Source organism: Eubalaena glacialis, chromosome 16 (assembly GCF_028564815.1).
Source record: "Eubalaena glacialis isolate mEubGla1 chromosome 16, mEubGla1.1.hap2.+ XY, whole genome shotgun sequence".
Taxonomy (NCBI): domain Eukaryota; kingdom Metazoa; phylum Chordata; class Mammalia; order Artiodactyla; family Balaenidae; genus Eubalaena; species Eubalaena glacialis.
Window position 1 is genome coordinate 22398720 of NC_083731.1, and position 19575 is coordinate 22418294.

Below are 19575 nucleotides of genomic sequence, written 5' to 3' on the forward strand. Positions count from 1 at the left end.
CTTTTATATTCATAAACAGAAGTGAAATAAGACATATTTGATTTTTTTTTTAGGAAATTTGTTTTGGAAACTTTAAAAATTATTTCTAGTAATTCTTTATATCCCTTGATATTACCTAAAGTAGACAGTCATTTTTCTTCAATTTATAAAAATAACTAAACTAATAAACTACAGGTTAGTCATCACATATTACAATTAAGAGTGATTCCATGGCAATAGCAGAAGTGGTCACACATAGTAGTAACTCAGAATTGCTTGTGCTCTTAAGTTCTCACTCAAAAGCTATGGGGCTCACCTACCTTTGAAGCCATTTTAGCAGTAGGTAGACATTGGGTGTCTTTTTTTCCTGTTTTGTCAAAGTTTGAATCACTAGTCTATAACAAATAGCATTGAGAAATAGTAATAATGAAGCAAGAGTGTTAATCATGTTCTAGAAGAAGTGTTTATCTGCCTTTTGATCCAAGCCTCTCAACTAATTCCTGGTGCCAATTTATGCCTATCAATCAGATTGACCTCCTGAGTAAAGAAATAAATGTTTACAGGAAATGTGAGTTAAGTCTCCTCTCACAGTTGCATTACAAAATGAAAGTGCAGCAGATAAATACAGGTATAAACACTACAGTTGTATTACAGAATAAAAGTGCAGCTGAGAAGTACAGGTATAAACCCTGAACAGACACATTAAAATAGTCTTTGCCATAGATAAAGTTTTGGGGAAACAGGACACCAATAGTAGAATGAAAATGTTTCATCATCCAGCTTACCAGGAACAAAGTCATCAAGTAGTCAATGTATATTGGAGCAGAGTATTTGATTGGCTTTTTAATATCAGTATCACCTGCCAAATGATATTCATATGTTGGGCATGCAGACATGAGCAGACAACTTTCTTCAGGACAGAATTCTGTAATACTCTTGTTGAAGAAATCCACAATGTTAACTGTGATTCATTTGCTGGTTCCCTCTCTCTTCCCCAACATAGCAGCTTGTCTCAGATTCCGATTTCCTAGTGCTCTCTCTGCAGTTTTTAAAGAGCTCATAATGAAAAACTTCAGGGATATACTTCTTTGAATGTTTAAAAAGATCACTGTTAAAGAGGAACTCATCTCTCTTTAGAAGGGACGGGAGGGGCAAACTATTCTCAATGACCAGTGGAAGCCCACTTGTCAACTACTTCCCTCTGGGGTCCAACTGGTACAGGCTGCTGTGGCCTGCTCCCTGCCTCACCAACTCTAAATGCAGAACCAGCCACATTTTACCAGGTTCACTCTGATTTTAATATAAAATATCTCATACCTAAAAATATATGTGATACATAATGACAAGAGAATAGAGCAAATGTCTCAATACTCATGACCCAAGTTAAGAAATAAAACATTACCATCTTTGAATCTTCCTGTGTGTTTCCCTTTCTAATTAGTTCTCTACCTGCTGGTGGTAAATGCTTTCTGTTTTAGAGTGTTATAAGATATTTTGAATGTATATCCATTTTAAAGCATATTTTTGCTAATATAAAATTCTACTTTCATAATTTATCTTCTTTAACCACAATTTGAAGGTGTCACTTTCTTTTGGCTTCTATTGTTCCTGTAAAATCACTTGTTATTCTTGTTCTTATTTTTTTAAAAAGCTCTTTCTTTGACTGCTTTTAATATTTTCTCTTCATCTTTGACTTTCATTAGTTTTACTATGATGCAGGCATAGGAATAATTCCCTTTATATTTTTCTTGCTTGTTATATAAAGTGCTTCTTGAGTCTGTAACTTGATATCTTCATCAGTTTTTAGCTGTTACATATTACTTTTTGTACTTTTCTCCTACATCCGTCTCACTCTCATTCATTTCTTAGAGTCCAATTATCCATTTATTAGATCTTTCAACTCTATGTCACATGTTTCTTATGATCCTTCCTTAATCTTCTATCCTGGTGTCTTTTTGTAATCGTTTTTCCTTTTTTGACTTATCTCTTAATTATCTAATTCCTTCTTTATATATGTACAATCTATTGCTAAATACAAACTTGGAGTTTTGTTACTAAATTTAATCACTTCTAAAATTTGCTTATGATTATTTTTTGTTTCCACTTATCTATTATAATTCTCTACCATAATATTTTATTCTTTATTCATATTAAATGCTGACTTAAAAAAAATTTTATCTGTGAACTCCAATATCTGGATATCTTTTGGATCTGCTTCTATTGTCATCTTTTCTCCTCTTGTTTGATGAAATCTGTGATATTAATACTAGATTTTTAAAAAACTGGATGTGAACATTATTCATGAAAACTCTTAGGTATAAAGTAAGGCTATGGATATTGTTATCCTGTTGCAGTGAAGATTCACCTTACAGCCATTAGGCTAGTGGCAAATCACCTGTTACAACCAGGGACTAAGAAGACTCAGTTTTATGTTTCAAGCTTTGTGGTGGTTCATCTATACCCAGTTCAGCCTCACTCCTAAGGTGTATCTTTTGGGTGAAAGATTTGAGCACTTAACAACTTCTTTTTTTGTTGGTTATCCCTGAATTTTAATGTTTGTCTTTCCAGCCAAATGTCACTTCTGAAAATGGGATAGTGATATAGAAAAAGAGCCTTACAGCTATTGCTGTCACTTATATTTATGTATCTATAATTTCCTCAAGGGGGAAAATGACCTCAAATATCAGCCTTATCTTGTGGTTTTGTTCCTCTACCAGACTGTGACCCAACATTTTAGTATTGCCATTATTGCTATGAGGTTTATTAAAAGTGGTTTTGTTTTTGTTTTTATCCTATCTAGTCATGCTAAGTGAGAGAGTTCATCCAAAACAAGTTTTTCAGCAATTGAAAGAGTAGACCTTTTTCTTTTGAATTTTGATGGAAAAAATTCTGGTTTTCATTTTCAGAATTTGTAGTGGTTTTTTTTTTTTTTTTCAAACTCCCCTTGTCATTTTTGATAATCTCATACTGTTTCTCATTTTCCTATACCAGCTTTTATTTCATTAAAGCCTTATTTAAAAATAACTTCCTATTCTATATGTTACAATTCCAACATCCAAAGTCTAGTCTTTCAAGCCCTAGTATCTAATACGTTGTGTTTTTTCAGATTCTTAACTATGATTGCTTATTTTCTTATATATCAGTTGAGGTATGATTGTGAAGTCATACTAAGCATATTTTAATGTGCAAGAATCATGGAAAGTTCTGAAATGAGGATATCTTTCACCAGTGTCAATGCGTGGTACTAGTTGTATTTATTCAAATATATTTTTAAAATTTTATTTCATTTAAAAATTATTAGTCTAGGAAGTCCCTAAATATGTTGGTATTACAAGTCCAAAATTATTTCAAATAATAGTAAAAGCTCAAGGCTACAAAATCTGGGAGCCATTTACCTTATCTGAAGTCAGGGAATACATTGCTTTGATGGTTGCTTTACTAAGATTAATTCCTCCACATGTCTGTTAGTCTCACAAACCTTCATTATTAAATTGTGTCCCTGAGTAAGCATTTGCTTCAGTGTTTCAATGTATCTACTTCTGCAGTTTCAGTTCAGTCAGAAGCATATAAAATTGTTTATTTTCATTTGTCTGTCATCTGGGTATTTTGTGATAGTGGAGAACATTTCATAATACCAGAATTGCTATATTGCTGGGAGAGAAGTACACTTATTTTTGTTTTGAAAAGGTAACTTTAGTCTCTATAAGGAAGATGAATTGTGCAAGAGTTGAAGCAAGGCAAGAAGTTGGGTAGCTATTGCAACAGCCTAGGTTCTTACCTGATGTTGATAGCTTAGACTAGCATGATAGAAAAGGAGATGGAGAAAATTTAATGGATATATACTGGATATATTTATGACTATGGAATGGGCTTAACAAGAAAAATGAGAAAAAGAGAGAAATGGATCTTCTTGGGTTTTGGTTTCAACAACTACATAGATGGTGGTACAACATTTTTAAGAATGAGAATCCAGATATAGTCAAAGAGTTTGGGGGAGCAGATACACATGAGACCCAAAACACATTGTGGCAACCTCTTCAGTATATTGTGGACTGAAAAGATTCCAATTTAGTGTATGCGCTAGACCACAGGTCACCTAATCTTTGAGTATAAGCAAGCATGCAACATTCACCTTCTACTGGGGCTTCTGTGATCAAATCTAGCTCAGGGATTTGATATTAAGAAACAAACACATCTAATAAATTAATAGAATTATTAAGCATCATTAATTAAGGATTAAAATTTTAATCTATAATCCTAATAGCGCATAGGATGTTGCAAACTGAAATTTATGAGAATTTAATTTCTATATTATGTGCAAACTGAAACATTCAGCTAAACTTTGTTAACACATGAGTGTATATTTCTTTAATACAAACAGCAGCAGAAAAAAATATATAATATTTTCAAAATATATTTGTGTTTTATAGCTAAATACAATTGTTACTGTTTTTAATTAGATGTAGACTGTAAGAGTGATGAATACATATTAAACACATATACAAATAAAATAGGGTAACACTGATTTGCAATAAGACCTTTACTTTCTTGGCTTGTGGTCTTATGCAAAGGTTATAAGACATGAGGACCAGAAAGCTTATTTTTTGTCTGAAATCACCCACATATTCAGCAGATGCACCTCCATGTGAAGTAAAGAATTGATGGCGTTAAAAAAACAATTCTTGCATCCTTCTAAATTTGACTTGAATTTGACTGTGTGCCTGCTGTTTTATATTTAATAAATATCTCCAAGGTCTGAATCACTCTGACATTAAAAAGTAATAAAAACAAAGTTAACTTTGTAGTCAGTAATAAAAAGACTAAATTAGACTAATACTAGACAATAAACAAGACTAATTTACTAAGTATATATTATTTGAACTATATTTTTAAATATTCTATTGAGATAACTATAGGAAATTATTTGTAAAATCTAAATTACTTCATACATGTAAATTATGGTGTTTATTATTTTCAAAAAGTGGAAATTTTAATTATTTTAAAAGCAAACCTATTGATTTAAGAAAAATTCTAAAAATGAAGGTAGAGGTAAAAACTTTTTCAGTCCTCCCAAGTAACTGTATCTTCTTGCATTTATAGAGTATGACTTGAAAAATATGTCTATACTATTTTATTAAAGTGGATAGACTCTGGTAGTCAGTTGCTAAGTATGCCCAGCAATATCCTTAATCAAAATATTCTGTATGGGACACATACATCAGAGGCAGCCAATACCATGCAAAGGAGACAAGAAACTTTATCTAACAAGGACTATTAGATACTTACTGATGCCAGATAATTGAGGGTAGTCGTTAAAGATGTGAGGGATAAGGTGGAAGATAGATCTGTGGCAGGAACCTAGAATGGAATTAGACAATAAATTGGAATAGAGAGAAGTATACAGTAAACAGGCATTCAGTGTATATGTGCTGAAAAAATGACTGACCCAGACAATGAAGTAACGTTACTACATAATGTATAGATAAATTATATGAGACAAAATATTTTAGTTAGCACATTCCACATGCATTCATACTGACTCAGGCCTTAGAGAAATGACTTATTTCTCTCAAAGAATTACTACGCTCTGCAGTTTTCTGAAATTATTTTGTAAATTTCTAGAAATCGGGATTTTTTTCAACAATAAACCTAATAACGTAATATTCCTCAAAAATACACTTATGTTTATATATATCTGTATGCTATTATTTTAAATGTCAAATTTGGAAGTTAGGGTCATTATTATTCAAAAGAGATGCTAAGTTTGTGGAACAGTGGATAAAAAGATATATGAGAGGTTAGAGATTCTTTGTCATAATTATTCTTTGAACCATAAGCATAACACAATTTAAGATTTAAATTATCCTTTACTATATGGGTAATCATTTCTCATGAGGCTATAAATCACTTCCAAACAATCTAACACTTTTATTGACATTCAAGAGGCTACACAGATATTTTACAGTCTGTCTTAGGTCATTCAGTGACAATGCTTGTCAATGGCAGAATGGAAACTTTTTCCTAATTTTCAAACTTATTTTATATGTATTTTTATAATAGTAACCAAAGAATATCAAGATATACACACAGCTAAATAATCTGTAGAAATAGATCAGGTGAAAAACTGGCAATATAAGAGTGCAGTCAAAATAGATTGCACTAAATTCATGAAATTTTCAACAGTATAATCTGAGTATTTGTTGAGCATTATTTTGAAAATCTTTCCAATAAAGTATAGAGGTAATATATTGTGAAATAGATTTACCATTACATTACTATTAAATAATAGCTTATAGCTATGTATTTTAATTCTGAAATAATTTTAATATATTTTTTTAAAAATCTAATATTCTTTCTTCATAATATTACCACATTTATATATCTCTATCATTTAGTGAGCTTGTAGGGACATCCTGTATAGTTAATGATTCTCAAGACTCTTTTATCTATGACTAGGTTGAGATATATGACTTGTTTCAATAAACTCTGCCTCAAGTTTCTGATTATCAGCACACCTGCAATCAGAACATGATTTACTGAAATTTTACTTTTTACAATACTTAAATAAGTTTAATATATGTAGAACAATACAAGGACATTTGCAATACATATTTATGATTGTCACTTATCGTAGTCTATAACATTTCATAACAAAGTTAAATGGCTTTATCTGTCAGAAAGAAGGAAAAATGATTTCCCTATTTCAAGTTTGAAAATAGCATCTTATGAGGCAAAGCACAAGTACTTTGAAACAGTTTGAAGGAAGTTTTAATTTGTATGGGAAATAAGCATTCTATTTTTGTGGTTTGTCATTTTTATACTTAAATCATGAATCCTGATAATACCAATAGCTGTTTCCTATTTAATAAAGTACTTCACTAAAAGTACTAAAAAGACTTTTGTTTTCTCAAGGTGAAAGAGGCTAATTGATTTTTTTTCTTTTTTCTGCTTTTGAAATAAAAAAATATTAAGCAAATAAAGAACCAATAAGGAAGCAGATTCTGCCGCTAATGAGAAAAAATAGTGGAAAAAAATAAAGCTACAAGAAAAAGTGTCTCCGGTCATGAAGTGGGACTGTTGTAGTATATGTTCTGCTTATAGGATAACATCAACAAAATCTGCACATGGAGTCACTAGGAAATAAGCTGATGTTCAGAAAATTTTCATATTTCATGATCACAACTTGTATGAATCCAAATAGCTAAGGAAAATTGTAGCATGCTTCTACTGAAAACACTAGATAGAAAGATTTTTGTTCTGTTTTGTCTTGTTTTGTTTGTTTTTTAATCTCCTTGTAATACACTGGTAAATTTTCCTGCTATCAATGTCCAGAAAATAATTTTAATTAGAACAACTTAATGGCTAGTAGGAACACATTATTTACAGTATACAACACAAATGAGTCGGAGACATGCTTTCTAGTACTGGAAGAACCCAATCAGAATAACATTTGCCCAAGAGAAAGTTGTTTGCAGACTTTGTTAGGAAACCCCTTCTGCAGACCATAGTAAGACATGGACACACTTATTGACAAATAATTCTGAGTGGAGATGGTTGCAATGAAGGATACTGACTTTGTTTAGGTGGGCTCACTTTGTTCTGTGCTCTCAAAGAAATTATCACCACAGGTCACATTTGATCTTTCAGATTGCAGTTACTTAGGAGATGTTTGTGTCTCAGGTCAAAACAGGATTTCTTTAATGTCACAGACTTAGTTTTATTCGTCTTTACATCTTTATCACCTAACACATTGTATATCAGAGTTTTAGAGACCAAAAGGTTTAACCAATTTACCCCATTTTTATCTCATTGTTAAAAATCATACATAAGTGAAGTGCGATTATGAAGATAAAAAATATGAGATTACTCCATACATAAGTAGACAGAATCTAATGGCATGCCCTAATTTACACTTCTGGTCTTGAAGGAAACTCCACAATACTAGATTGTTGTAGTACCTCCAAGATGAACCCCCCAAACTGAAATCCATAATCTAAACAACACAGTAATGTTAAATTCAGTGACTTTGGGAGCAGATCTTTTAAACCATAAAAACATTCCAAAGTTAGTGGTATAGTGATCCAGTTCTGACCAGAGGCTTCTTCCTGCTGGCAATGCCTCCAGGGTGTGTGTTCATCTGGGTGGCTACAGTTCCACATGATAAGGTCCACTCTGGCCCTGGGATGAAATATTTTCCATTTTGGACCCAGTGAACAAATCCAATGATGCCCTCCACACAAGGTTCTCTTTTTCACAGTGGTGGACCCATTCAACCATGAGACCACCAGAGCCTCAATGCCTGACCCCCATATCAATACTGTTCAACTTCCTACTGTCTGGTAACCCACCTAAGTGCATCTAGCCATAGGATGTCATATAATAATACAGATCTTATTTTTTTTTTTAAAGTGTAGACAGTATACAGTATAGGCCAAAATCCATGTTCTATATGTTCAAGAATATAAGGTTATCTTGATAACTGTGCATAACATAACAGTGTTATGCTTTACATAAGGAACTGTACTTATAATATTATAAAGAAACACTTGAGGTAGACATAAAGCAGAGAGAAATTCTCTACAAAGCCTAATCAACTGATCTCATGACTTAGCTTCTTTTATAAATCCAATTCCATTTTATCTCTTTTTTTGAAACATCATGCATCCTATATCTTCTGTAACTTTACTCATTTGTCTACCCCATTATGAAACAAATTTTAACCACCACTATGCTCATCCAAGCCATATAGACCTCTTGAGGTATTCTACACATAATTATTTAATCATGCAGCATGCATCAAAAAAATTAAACTAAGCATAATCTTAATTTCAGTGGGTTACATTTCAGTTTCCCAGAAATCCAGGACTGTAAATATTATCCAGTCCTCAACAATATTTTAAATTATTTGCCAAGTTTTGCTTATATTTCACATTAGCACATACTCTTTATCTTATTACTTATGTAGCATAATTTTTCCAGTTTCCACAATGTTTGCCATGAGAAGAGAGGTTATTACCTAAATTATTTTGTGTTTCTCAACTGGAAATCTCATCAAATAACTTGCCGTTTATATTTACTATGTTAGTCAGGCAGGCCATAATCTGTGTTAATTCTATTGAAGTTGTTTTAATTAGACAAAAATATTATATAAATACTGAGAGAAAGGAAATATGATTTACTGAGACATTAACTTAAAATTGAAGTAAATATTTTTAGAGAAGGATTACATGTGTAAACCATTCTTTTATCTTTAATTCAGTTTTCTTTTATTTATATTTTAATGCTTTTAGATAAAAGACAGGACAAAATAGCAATTTTTCAATAATTGTTGGAAATAATCTACTGGGCAACATAAAAGCAAATATAGAAAAAATAATTCATTATACAAAATTAACCTCTCAATCTTAGATTGTATGACTTTTCTAGGTCTCAGATACCTCGCTTCAAAAAGTGAAGGAGGTAATACGTTTCTAAAGTCAAAGCCATGTCTATTGTGTAAAGAGCCAACATGTAAAGTTTTATTCCTTTTTAATTGTTCATTTCTGATAACCTCACTCTATTTGAGGGACTATAATAATTCCTTGGGAGAAAAAAATTGTATTTTGATAGATTAATTCAAAATTATATTAAAAATATTAGCAATAAGTATTATATAATATTTACAAGGATTTGGAAAATATATCATTATTAAGATATTGCAATTAAGATTGATTAATTTAGCTGTGAGAATAAATAGCTATGAAAACACGAGGATGCTCCCTCAAAACAGGAAGGTTGTGTATCTTAGAGCATGATTATGATTTTGATAAACAGATTGTTCCAGAGTATTGATAATTTCCTGAAACAATTTTATTTTCTCTATAAATCAGAATGAATCACATTAAGGTAATGTTGAGAGGCAATACTATTTAATGTTTGAAAATAAATCAATAGGAAACAATGTTTCTTTACATTCTCTTAAAATGTGTACCTGTACAAAGGATCTTTGTGCCTCTATATTTGTGTTTTTCCTATTAAGATTGCATAGCAATTATTAGTGTGTGGTTATATTTCTGTGTGTGTATTTGTGCCTTTTTGCATAGCAATTATTAGTGTGTGTTTATATTTCTGTGTGTGTATTTGTGTGTTGGATTTTTACTTATTCTGGCAACCTCACTTATTGAAAAAGTTCTGTCTATAAAATTTTGGACTGTATATTAGCTCTTTATATATTATTTATTCATTTATTAATTAATTTATTTTTGCAGAATTTCATTGAGTTCACCAGGTGTTCTTAAATTCCCCTTTTTTACTCTGCTAGTATTAAATTTTAACTGTCCTCTCACTAGAGAGAATAATTTGTTATACTATGTGTGGGTATACATTTATACACACACACACACACACACACACAAACACATACCGGAAGGACTATGTAATAGGATAATTTGGCTTTCAAAATATTTGAATATTTGATTCAGTTAGTCAGTGAATGTTAGTGCCCAAATGGAAACAGATATTTTAAAATCCAAGTTTTAGATGTATAGCAAAACAGAGGATATAGTTTCATATTTGTACCTTTCAACAACACTGTAATTTTAATGTATTTGTAATACCATATTTGGAAATGTTATGTTGTTAGTATAAAAATTCATATGAATAAACGTTTTAATTCTATCACAAACGTTAAGGGAAAAATAGGGTATTTTATCTTACTGATACTTCACACTATGTAGTAAAATACTGTTAATGAAAATATCACAGATAATAGCTGTTATACTCTATGCATATGACCTTTTACTTAATTGAGTAAGTAATTGAAAAAAAAATTGTTTAATATCAAAGGAATGAGAACTTTAGTTTCAGTTTTCCAAAGACTGAAGCCGAATCATCATAATCCTTGATGATTTTTGGTTTTCTTTCATTCATTGAAAGAAGCCACAAGTTTGAAGTAACTATATATTTTAAACCACTATAGCTAAATAAAAATAAACTATTGGCATATTATTTTTTAGGATTAATACATGCCATATGGCTCATTGTAGTTAAAATAACTGTGTTGAAACTAACATAAAATTTTCTTTTTCATCTTATTATACTATATAGGCAAAAGCCTCAATTTTAGCAAAATTCATTGAATATAAATACATAGGAAATACATTAATTCTATGTTTTTTGCAGCAATTTCAGCGAAAGTTTGAACTCAGGAGAAACGTATGAATGAATGAATATGTAGTGATATGCTGTCTGTAACACTTGAGCCCTTGAAGTATGGAAACTCAAGAAAAAATTCAATATTCTTCTATTTCCATTTCATCAGTATAAGAAAATTCTGAAGTAGTCACAAACCAGTATGTGTGTTAAATAGATTACCTTGCACACAAGTGTTTCTAAATGTTTGATTATTTTCTTAACCAACTTCTAAATTTATTTCCATTATTTAATTACTTAATTGATCACACACACACACACACACACACACACACACATACAACTTTATGTCAAACATGCAGCCTATCAAAATACAAATAGGATCTGCTGTAGACTGAGGTTTGTGACCCTCAAAATTCTTGGGTCATGAAGATGGAACTCTTATGAATGGCATTAGTACCCTTATAAAAGAGACCCCAGAGAGCTCCTTCATTCCTTTGGCCATGTGAGGATACAGGGAGAAGATAGCCATCTGTCTAGCAGGCTCTCACCAGACACCAGATCTGCCAATGCCTTAAGTTTGGGCTTCCCAGCCTCAAGAACAGTGAGCAATAAATTTTTGTTTATTGCCACCACTTTGCCAGCACAGGGTCTCATTATGTACACATTCTATTCCAAAATTTCACACATAGGTTAGAATACAAGCTTAAAAGTATAAGAAGATTGCAAAGCCTTGTAAGGAAAAATAGGAGTATAACAGGGTATGGTTTTTCTTCCTATCTCAACAAAAGGTGAAAAAAGGTGAAAGAAGGCAAATGAGATAGAAAATTTGAGGATTTATTTATTTATTTTTTGATCCCTCTGACAGAGATTATTTTCTTTAAAATGCTAAATACTTTTTGATATTGAGAAGTAAGATTTTAGAGATTGACATGTCATTTCAAGATGCTAACCAGAAATAGCACCTGTCAGATTTCATTTCTAAAGTGGTTATACTTTACTCAGCAGTTGAGAACAGGTCTCTATGTTCTAACTTTCTAATTACCTTGTGACAGTATTTTACTCAAATATTTGAAAATTTAAGGAAACAAAATAATAAACTGCGTTAATTAACAACACATTAATTCTAGTGTTTTGACTGCTTTTGTCATTAGAATAACACTTTCTGCATGGTACACAAAGGATTAGCTTAAAAGATTAAATTAACATTAAAGTCAGGCTCATAAAAGACATTTCTGATAAAATGAAACTGAATATTTATGTAGTAAAGCACACAAAAGGAAGAAAAACTAAGACTCAGTTTTAAATGCATTTAAAAATACACTCATCAAATTTTATAATAAAATTAAAAATCAATTGCCATTATCAGAGAATTAGGAGATTACTTAACTTGATCTATTAATTAATTAAACTTTGCTAGTTATCAATAACATTTATGACCATAGTTGTAACCACATGTTATGTGAGGACATTTGAGAACTTGGCATTGTCACCAAGACCAGATAAGTAATGCCAGGAATCATTTTAATCCAAGCAGAGCAGTGAAAGGAAGGAAATGCTATTACTGCTGTTGCTGATAAAAATTTCTTTTCTAAGCATTTCACTGTTTTGACTGTCTTGTAAAAAACTTACCTGCTTATAAATAAGTATAATTTAATATTTTCCTGAAATTTATTAGGAAAATTTGTATTTTTTAACAGTAGGTATGAGGTATGGTAGAGTCTAATATTTGGCTACTTTAAACTGAGCAAATATTTGTAACTAATTGTATATAGTATTAAACCAATAAAATATAATGTGTTTTTCAGAAGTAATCTTTTAAGTCACTCCATCACTCTACTAAAATACTGAACTGAGCAAATATCCAGTGTTCTGTTTTGATTCAGTCAGTTGTCACAATGGATTTTATCTCTAACACAGAGAACTCTGGAAAGTTTTTAACTTTTATCTATGAGTTATTTCCATTATACATTATCTGACCTTGATTCTTTACTGCTATAGTGATACATTTAGAATTACCCAGCCAACTGAAACAAACAGAAAGCAAACAAAATGCAGTTTGTAAAAATATTTTAAGTATAACATTTATTGGGAGAAACCGAAGAATAATTTTGATCATGAAGAGAGAAATACAAGTGTATATACTGAAAAATTAATAGGAAAGGTTTTACTTCAAGAACTTTCCACTCACAAATGTTTTTTGCAGTGTTATGGTGAAATTATTACTACATATAAACTTTGGGGTTGTCACAAGGAATCATATACTCTTTAAAACACTATTTTATGAGAACACACCTAAAAGCATCCTTATTTGTGAAAAAAAATGAATTATAGTATACATTTTTACTGTAAAAACTGTATGCAAGATATTACTATCAACTCATAGAATTTAGATATTGTAACACCTAGATGGAGAATCTTGCACCAAAAGATAAGCACTATTATATTTTTTCAAAAGCAAAAACACCTAACTTTTCAAGATAATTTTGGATAGATACTTTATATTTTCCCCTGTGACATAGATTATCCAAGATGCTCATTGGCCTGAATAAAATTCACACATTAAATGATATATTTAATTATTACATCATAAGCTGCTTAGAGCACTTTAAAAATCTACATGCTGTTATTTCATTATGTAATTACATTTGAGAAAACTGAGGGAAAATAAAACTGCTTCTGTAGTCTAGTCTACAATTATATCATTTTCCTACCTTTGTTATGAGCACTTTTTTGACATTACATTTTGGGGTTGAAAAGAAATTAATGTTTATAAAAATATTTTGTAAGAAAAGAAAATTGCTTTTTTTAGCTTTCTCATCTTGCTCCAAATATGTTTTTCATTTTTTTTCTTTCTCCACTGTCATTCTTTGATATACATCTTTCATAAAAGTAAGTGAACATCTCTGGACCAGAAAGCCATAGGCATAATTCAAGAGAGTAGGAAGACAGATGGATACTTGATGAGGGAATGGAACGGGAGTAGAAATTCTGGTTAAAGTGACACCCAGAGGCCACACTGTTTAGAACTTCACTATGAGTACATTCAGTTATTCAATAAATATTTATTAACTGCTTGCTATATGCTAGGCCCTCTACTAAGAACTATATTTTGTCAAAGAGAAAGGAAAGAAAAAAATCTCTGCCGTTGTGAATCTTGCTTTCAAATAGTTTTGAGGAAAGAGTATCGCTTTAGTTTGTATGGAGAACAGAAAGAAGCAGGGCAAGAGTGAATCTGGGAGACTTGTCAGGCAGCTATTGGAGTAGTTTTGGTGAGAGATGATAAATCAGACAATTGTAAAGGTAGTTTTGCAATAGTCATAAAAATTGGTTCGTTGTGGACTCCATTTGAGGAGTTACTGAAATAAACAAGATCATAAATATATGCATAAGTACTGGGGGTATAACTTGTAGGAGATGATCTCATGTATTTAGCTGTTAGAAAGCTATTTACTATTAGAATGTTATGCAGCTATTTATCTGAATGTTTCTGAAGAACTGTATATACTATCAAAATTTCAATGTACTGGCATTAAGTTTTCCTTACCATTTCCACTTCTTAGAACTCCCTTGTAGATGTATATAGCCTGAATACCCTCCTGTGTAAAATGCCTAGAAATAATAGAAAAAAAAAAACATAAATTCTTTTATAATGCAAAACTGAGTTCCTACAAAAGTAATTGATTATTCCACGACTCAAAACAAAAAAGTTTCTGAAATTCAGATAATCCTGACCTGAAGCAATAACTCAGTTGCATAGAGAGAGAAAGGTTGTTCCTGGAATTATTTACAATAAAAATCATATAAATTCTAAAGCCTTCCTTGGGGTAAAAGACTTAGCCTTGAGTCAGCTCTAGACAGGAGCTGATACTAAGACACCCAGACAGTCCATATGCTACAAGGGTTACACCCTCACGTACATGGGTATTACCAAAAAAAAAAAAAAAAAAAAAATTGAAGAAGAAAAGAAAAAAAGAGAAAAGAAAAAAAACAAAGTTACAAATAAATACTTGAAATAAATACTTGAATGACAGTATTTTGTTAGAGAGGATGGGTCTTCAGGATTTCTTTTCAGGAAAAATGTCAAGGTTAACTATCCTAAGAATACAGATAGACATGGCCCGCCTGAGCTGAGGTGTTGACGGCAGCCATTCTGCACTAGGAACTCTGTTTGGAAGAGCCGGGTGTGAGGTCTCCACACGTGGCCCCCTGTGAGCAAGTGAAACCAACTAAGCACAAAGGAAAAATAAAAAGCCATCTCAGAGCTGGGACTATTTTCAAGGCTACTGTTTTTATCTGTGGAACACTGTCTTTGGAGCAAAACAAGGAAGAAACAGGTGATTCTAATGTGCAGCACAGAGGGAGAGCTACTGCAGGCCAGGTTCTCCAACTCTGAAGGCACTCCAGCCATGTGGCTGACAGGGTCTTTGTGCTCTGGCCAGGTGTCAGGCCTGAGCCTCTGAGGTGGGAGAGCCGAATTCAGGACACTGGACCACCAGAGACCTCCTGGCCCCACGTGATATCAATCAGCAAGAGCTCTCCCAGAGATCTCTGTCTCAATGCTAAGACTCAGCTCCACTCAACAACCAGCAAGCTCCAGTGCTGGACACCCCATGCCAAACAACTAGCAAGACAGGAACACAACTCCACCCATTAGCAAAGAGGCTGCCTAAAATCATAATAAGGTCACAGACACCCAAAAACACACCACCGGACGTGATGCTGCACACCAGAAAGACAAGATCCAGCCTCATCCACCAGAACACAGGCACCAGTCCCCTCCACCAGGAAGCCTACACAACCCACTGAACCAACCTCACCACTGGGGGCAGACACCAAAAACAATGGGAACTATGAACCTGCAGCCTGTGAAAAGGAGACCCCAAACACAGTAAGTTAAGCAAAATGAGAAAACAGAGAAATACACAGTAGATGAAGGAGCAAGGTAAAAAACCCACCAGGCCAAACAAAAGAAGAGGAAATAGGCAGTCTACCTGAAAAAGAATTCAGAAAAATGATAGTAAAGATGATCCAAAATCTTGGAAATAGAATGGAGAAAATACAAGAAACCTTTAACAAGGACCTAGAAGAACTAAAGAGCAAACAATGATGAACAACACAATAAATGAAATTAAAAATTCTCTAGAAGGAATCAATAGCAGAATAACTGAGGCAGAAGAACGGATAAGTGACCTGGAAGATAAAATAGTGGAAAAAACTATTAAAGAATAAAGAAAATAAAGAAAAAAGAAATAGAATAAAGAAAAGAATAGAATAGAATAAAATAAAGAATAAATAGAATAAAATAAAATGAAATAGAATAGAATAGAATAAAAAAAAAAGAATGAAAATAATTAAGGACACTCTCAGAGACTTCTGGGGCAACATTAAACATATCAACATTTGAATTACAGGGATCTCAGAAGACGAAGAGAAAAAGAAAGGGACTGAGAAAATATTTCAAGAGATTATAGTTGAAAACTTCCCTAATATGGGAAAGGAAATAGTCAAGTCCAGGAAACACAGAGAGTCCCATATGGGATAAATCCAAGGAGAAACATGCCAAGACACATATTAATCAAATTATCAAAAATTAAATACAAAGAAAAAATATTAAAAGCAACAAGGGAAAAACAACAAATAACATACAAGGGAATCCCCATAAGATTAACAGCTGATCTTTCCGCAAAAACTCTGCAAGCCAGAAGGGAGAGGCAGGACATATTTAAAGTGATGAAAAGGAAAAACCTACAATCAAGATTACTCTATCCAGCAAGGAGCTCATTCAGATTCAATGGAGAAATTAAAACCTTTACAGACAAGCAAAAGCTAAGAGAATTCAGCACCAGCAAACCAGTTTTACAACAAATGCTAAAGGAACTTCTCTAGGCAGGAAAAACAAGAGAAGGAAAAGAACTAAAATAACAAACCCAAAACAATTAAGAAAATGGTAATAGGAACATGCATAATGATAATTACCTTAAATGCAAATAGACTAAATGCTCCAACCAAAAGACATAGACTGGCTGAATGGATACAAAAACAAGACCCATATAGATGCTGTCTACAAGAGACCCACTTCATACCTAGGGACACATAAAGACTGAAAGTGAGGGATGGAAAAAGATATTCCATGCAAATGGAAATCAAAAGAAAGCTGGAGTAGCAATTCTCATATCAGACAAAATAGACTTTGAAACAAAGACTATTACAAGAGACAAAGAAGGACGCTACAGAATGATCAAGGGATCAATCCAAGAAGAAGATATAACAATTGTAAATATTTATGCACCCAACATAGGAGCACCTCAATACATAAGGCAAATACTAACAGTCATAAAAGGGGAAATCAACAATAACACAATCATAGTAGGGGATTTTAACACCCCACTTTCACCAATGGACAGATCATTGAAAATGAAAATAAATAAGGAAACACAAGCTTTAAATGATACATTACTCAATTTATTCATTGTATTTTGTCAAATAAATTATACTTTTGTCAAAATGTATAATAAATTTATATCATGTAAATTATTATTAATAATTAGTTACAAAAATAATATTAATAAAATTTGAAGCTAATTTAGAGATTTGGATACTTAGCAAGTAGTATCACAACACAAGTTGCTTTTACTATTATACATTGTATTTGCATGTAAATACAGTGTTTAGCTTTTCATTTACTGACAATACATGGACTTAACAGTAGCTCCAGCTTGTAGAATAATGATAACTTTGAGTGTACCTTTCCTATTTTCTTGAAAATATAAGCTTCATATTTCATACTTTACCCTCCACCCACTTGATAAATTTTATGCAGGGAAACTCATGTGGACTTAGGTTATTATTTATATCTTAAATGTTAAAAAATAGTCTGTTCTCTCCTTCACATTTTATGATTATGAATCCCATCCTTTTAGTAGGTAGTGTCACTCTTTCACTCATATTTTCAGAAAGATAGCAGTCAAGGCTTGTTAAGCTTTCTGCTGCAAGATAAAAATTAAATTTTTATTAAACAAAGCAAGCGTTAAGTAAGCATCAAGTTGATATAATAATATCTTCCATCTTCATGAATAAGTGATCTACAAAAACCAAAGAAAACTTGACTTAAAAAATTCGGACAACAGGGCTTCCCTGGTCGCACAGTGGTTAAGAATCCACCTGCCAATGCAGGGGACACGGGTTCGAGCCCTGATCGAGGAAGATCCCACATGCCACGGAGGAACTAAGCCCGTGCACCACAACTACTGAGCCTGCACTCTACAGCCCACGAGCCACAACTACTGAAGCCCGCGCGCCTAGAGCCCATGCTCCGCAACAAGAGAAGCCACCATAATGAGAAGCCCTTGCACTGCAACGAAGAGTAGCCCCCGCTCGCCGCAACTAGAGAAAGCTCCCACACAGCAATGAGGACCCAACGCAGCCAAAAATAAATTAATTAATTAATTTAAAAATTTTTAAAAATTCAGACAACAGATTTCTAGTTAATTAGAATAATGTGAAAACAATATGCGTTATATCTGAACAAATGAAAATAAATACATTTTTATATATAAACATCTTTTTAAATACTCTGAGATTATATCAAAATATCAAAAAAAGCCAACAAATGCTAGCCAATATATAATAGGTTCATTGAAAACTAAGTAGTCAGGATCTAATACAAAAATCCTTCCTTGGATTGTCATAGTTGAGGCAACTTGAATTTCCCACGTGATTTACAATAATTACAGTCATTTAAAGTTAACGTCATTCTTCTAAGCTGTAGAGCCTAAGTTAATTTTTTTTAACAAGTCTGTAGAACCTAGACATACAATCAGCTGCTGAGATTCATTGATCAAAGACAGAGATTCAGAGCACCTAACTAAAAGCAATTAAAGATATCTCAGAAGGATAGTAAGAACTCAAAAAAAAATTTTTTTTTGTTCTTGGCATTCACCTACACAATTCTTGCCAAATTTGGGAACCTTAGAAATAGTTTTGTGCTATTGTCTACTTCTATGAAAACTCTCCGAGAAATCTGACACAAATTTTAACCATAGCAAGCATTAGCTGTCTGAGTAACCATGGAAATTATAAGATTATGTTGTGGAAATACAAAAGAGATTCTGAGATCCAAGTTTAGTGAAAATAGTTATATTGTATCTTTCCTGCATTTTTGGATATAACTCTAAGATGCATGATTATAGAATCAATTAGCATCTATCTCTGAATGAAATAGTCATATTATTTAATCACTAGAAAACCTGTGTGCATTTTCTTGTATGTAAATACTAAATACTGTGTAAAACATCCAAGCAACACAAACAAATGTCATATATATATGACCCTGGGGCTTTTATTATAAGCTTGGGATTTGTTACTTAGAGGGAAATAAAGAGAGAAAACAACTTTTTGAAAGACTGAAAAGCTAAGCGTAGAATTTGGTGCTCTCATAGGAGAACTGGAGAAGCAAAAACTTGG

At 32.3% G+C, this 19575-nt stretch overlaps 1 pseudogene; it reads right to left on the reverse strand.

Moving 5' to 3' along the window:
* Window positions 1-443: 443 nt before the first annotated feature.
* Window positions 444-2355, reverse strand: LOC133076338 (MOB kinase activator 1A-like; annotated as a pseudogene).
* Between the last annotated feature and the right edge of the window lie 17220 nt (window positions 2356-19575).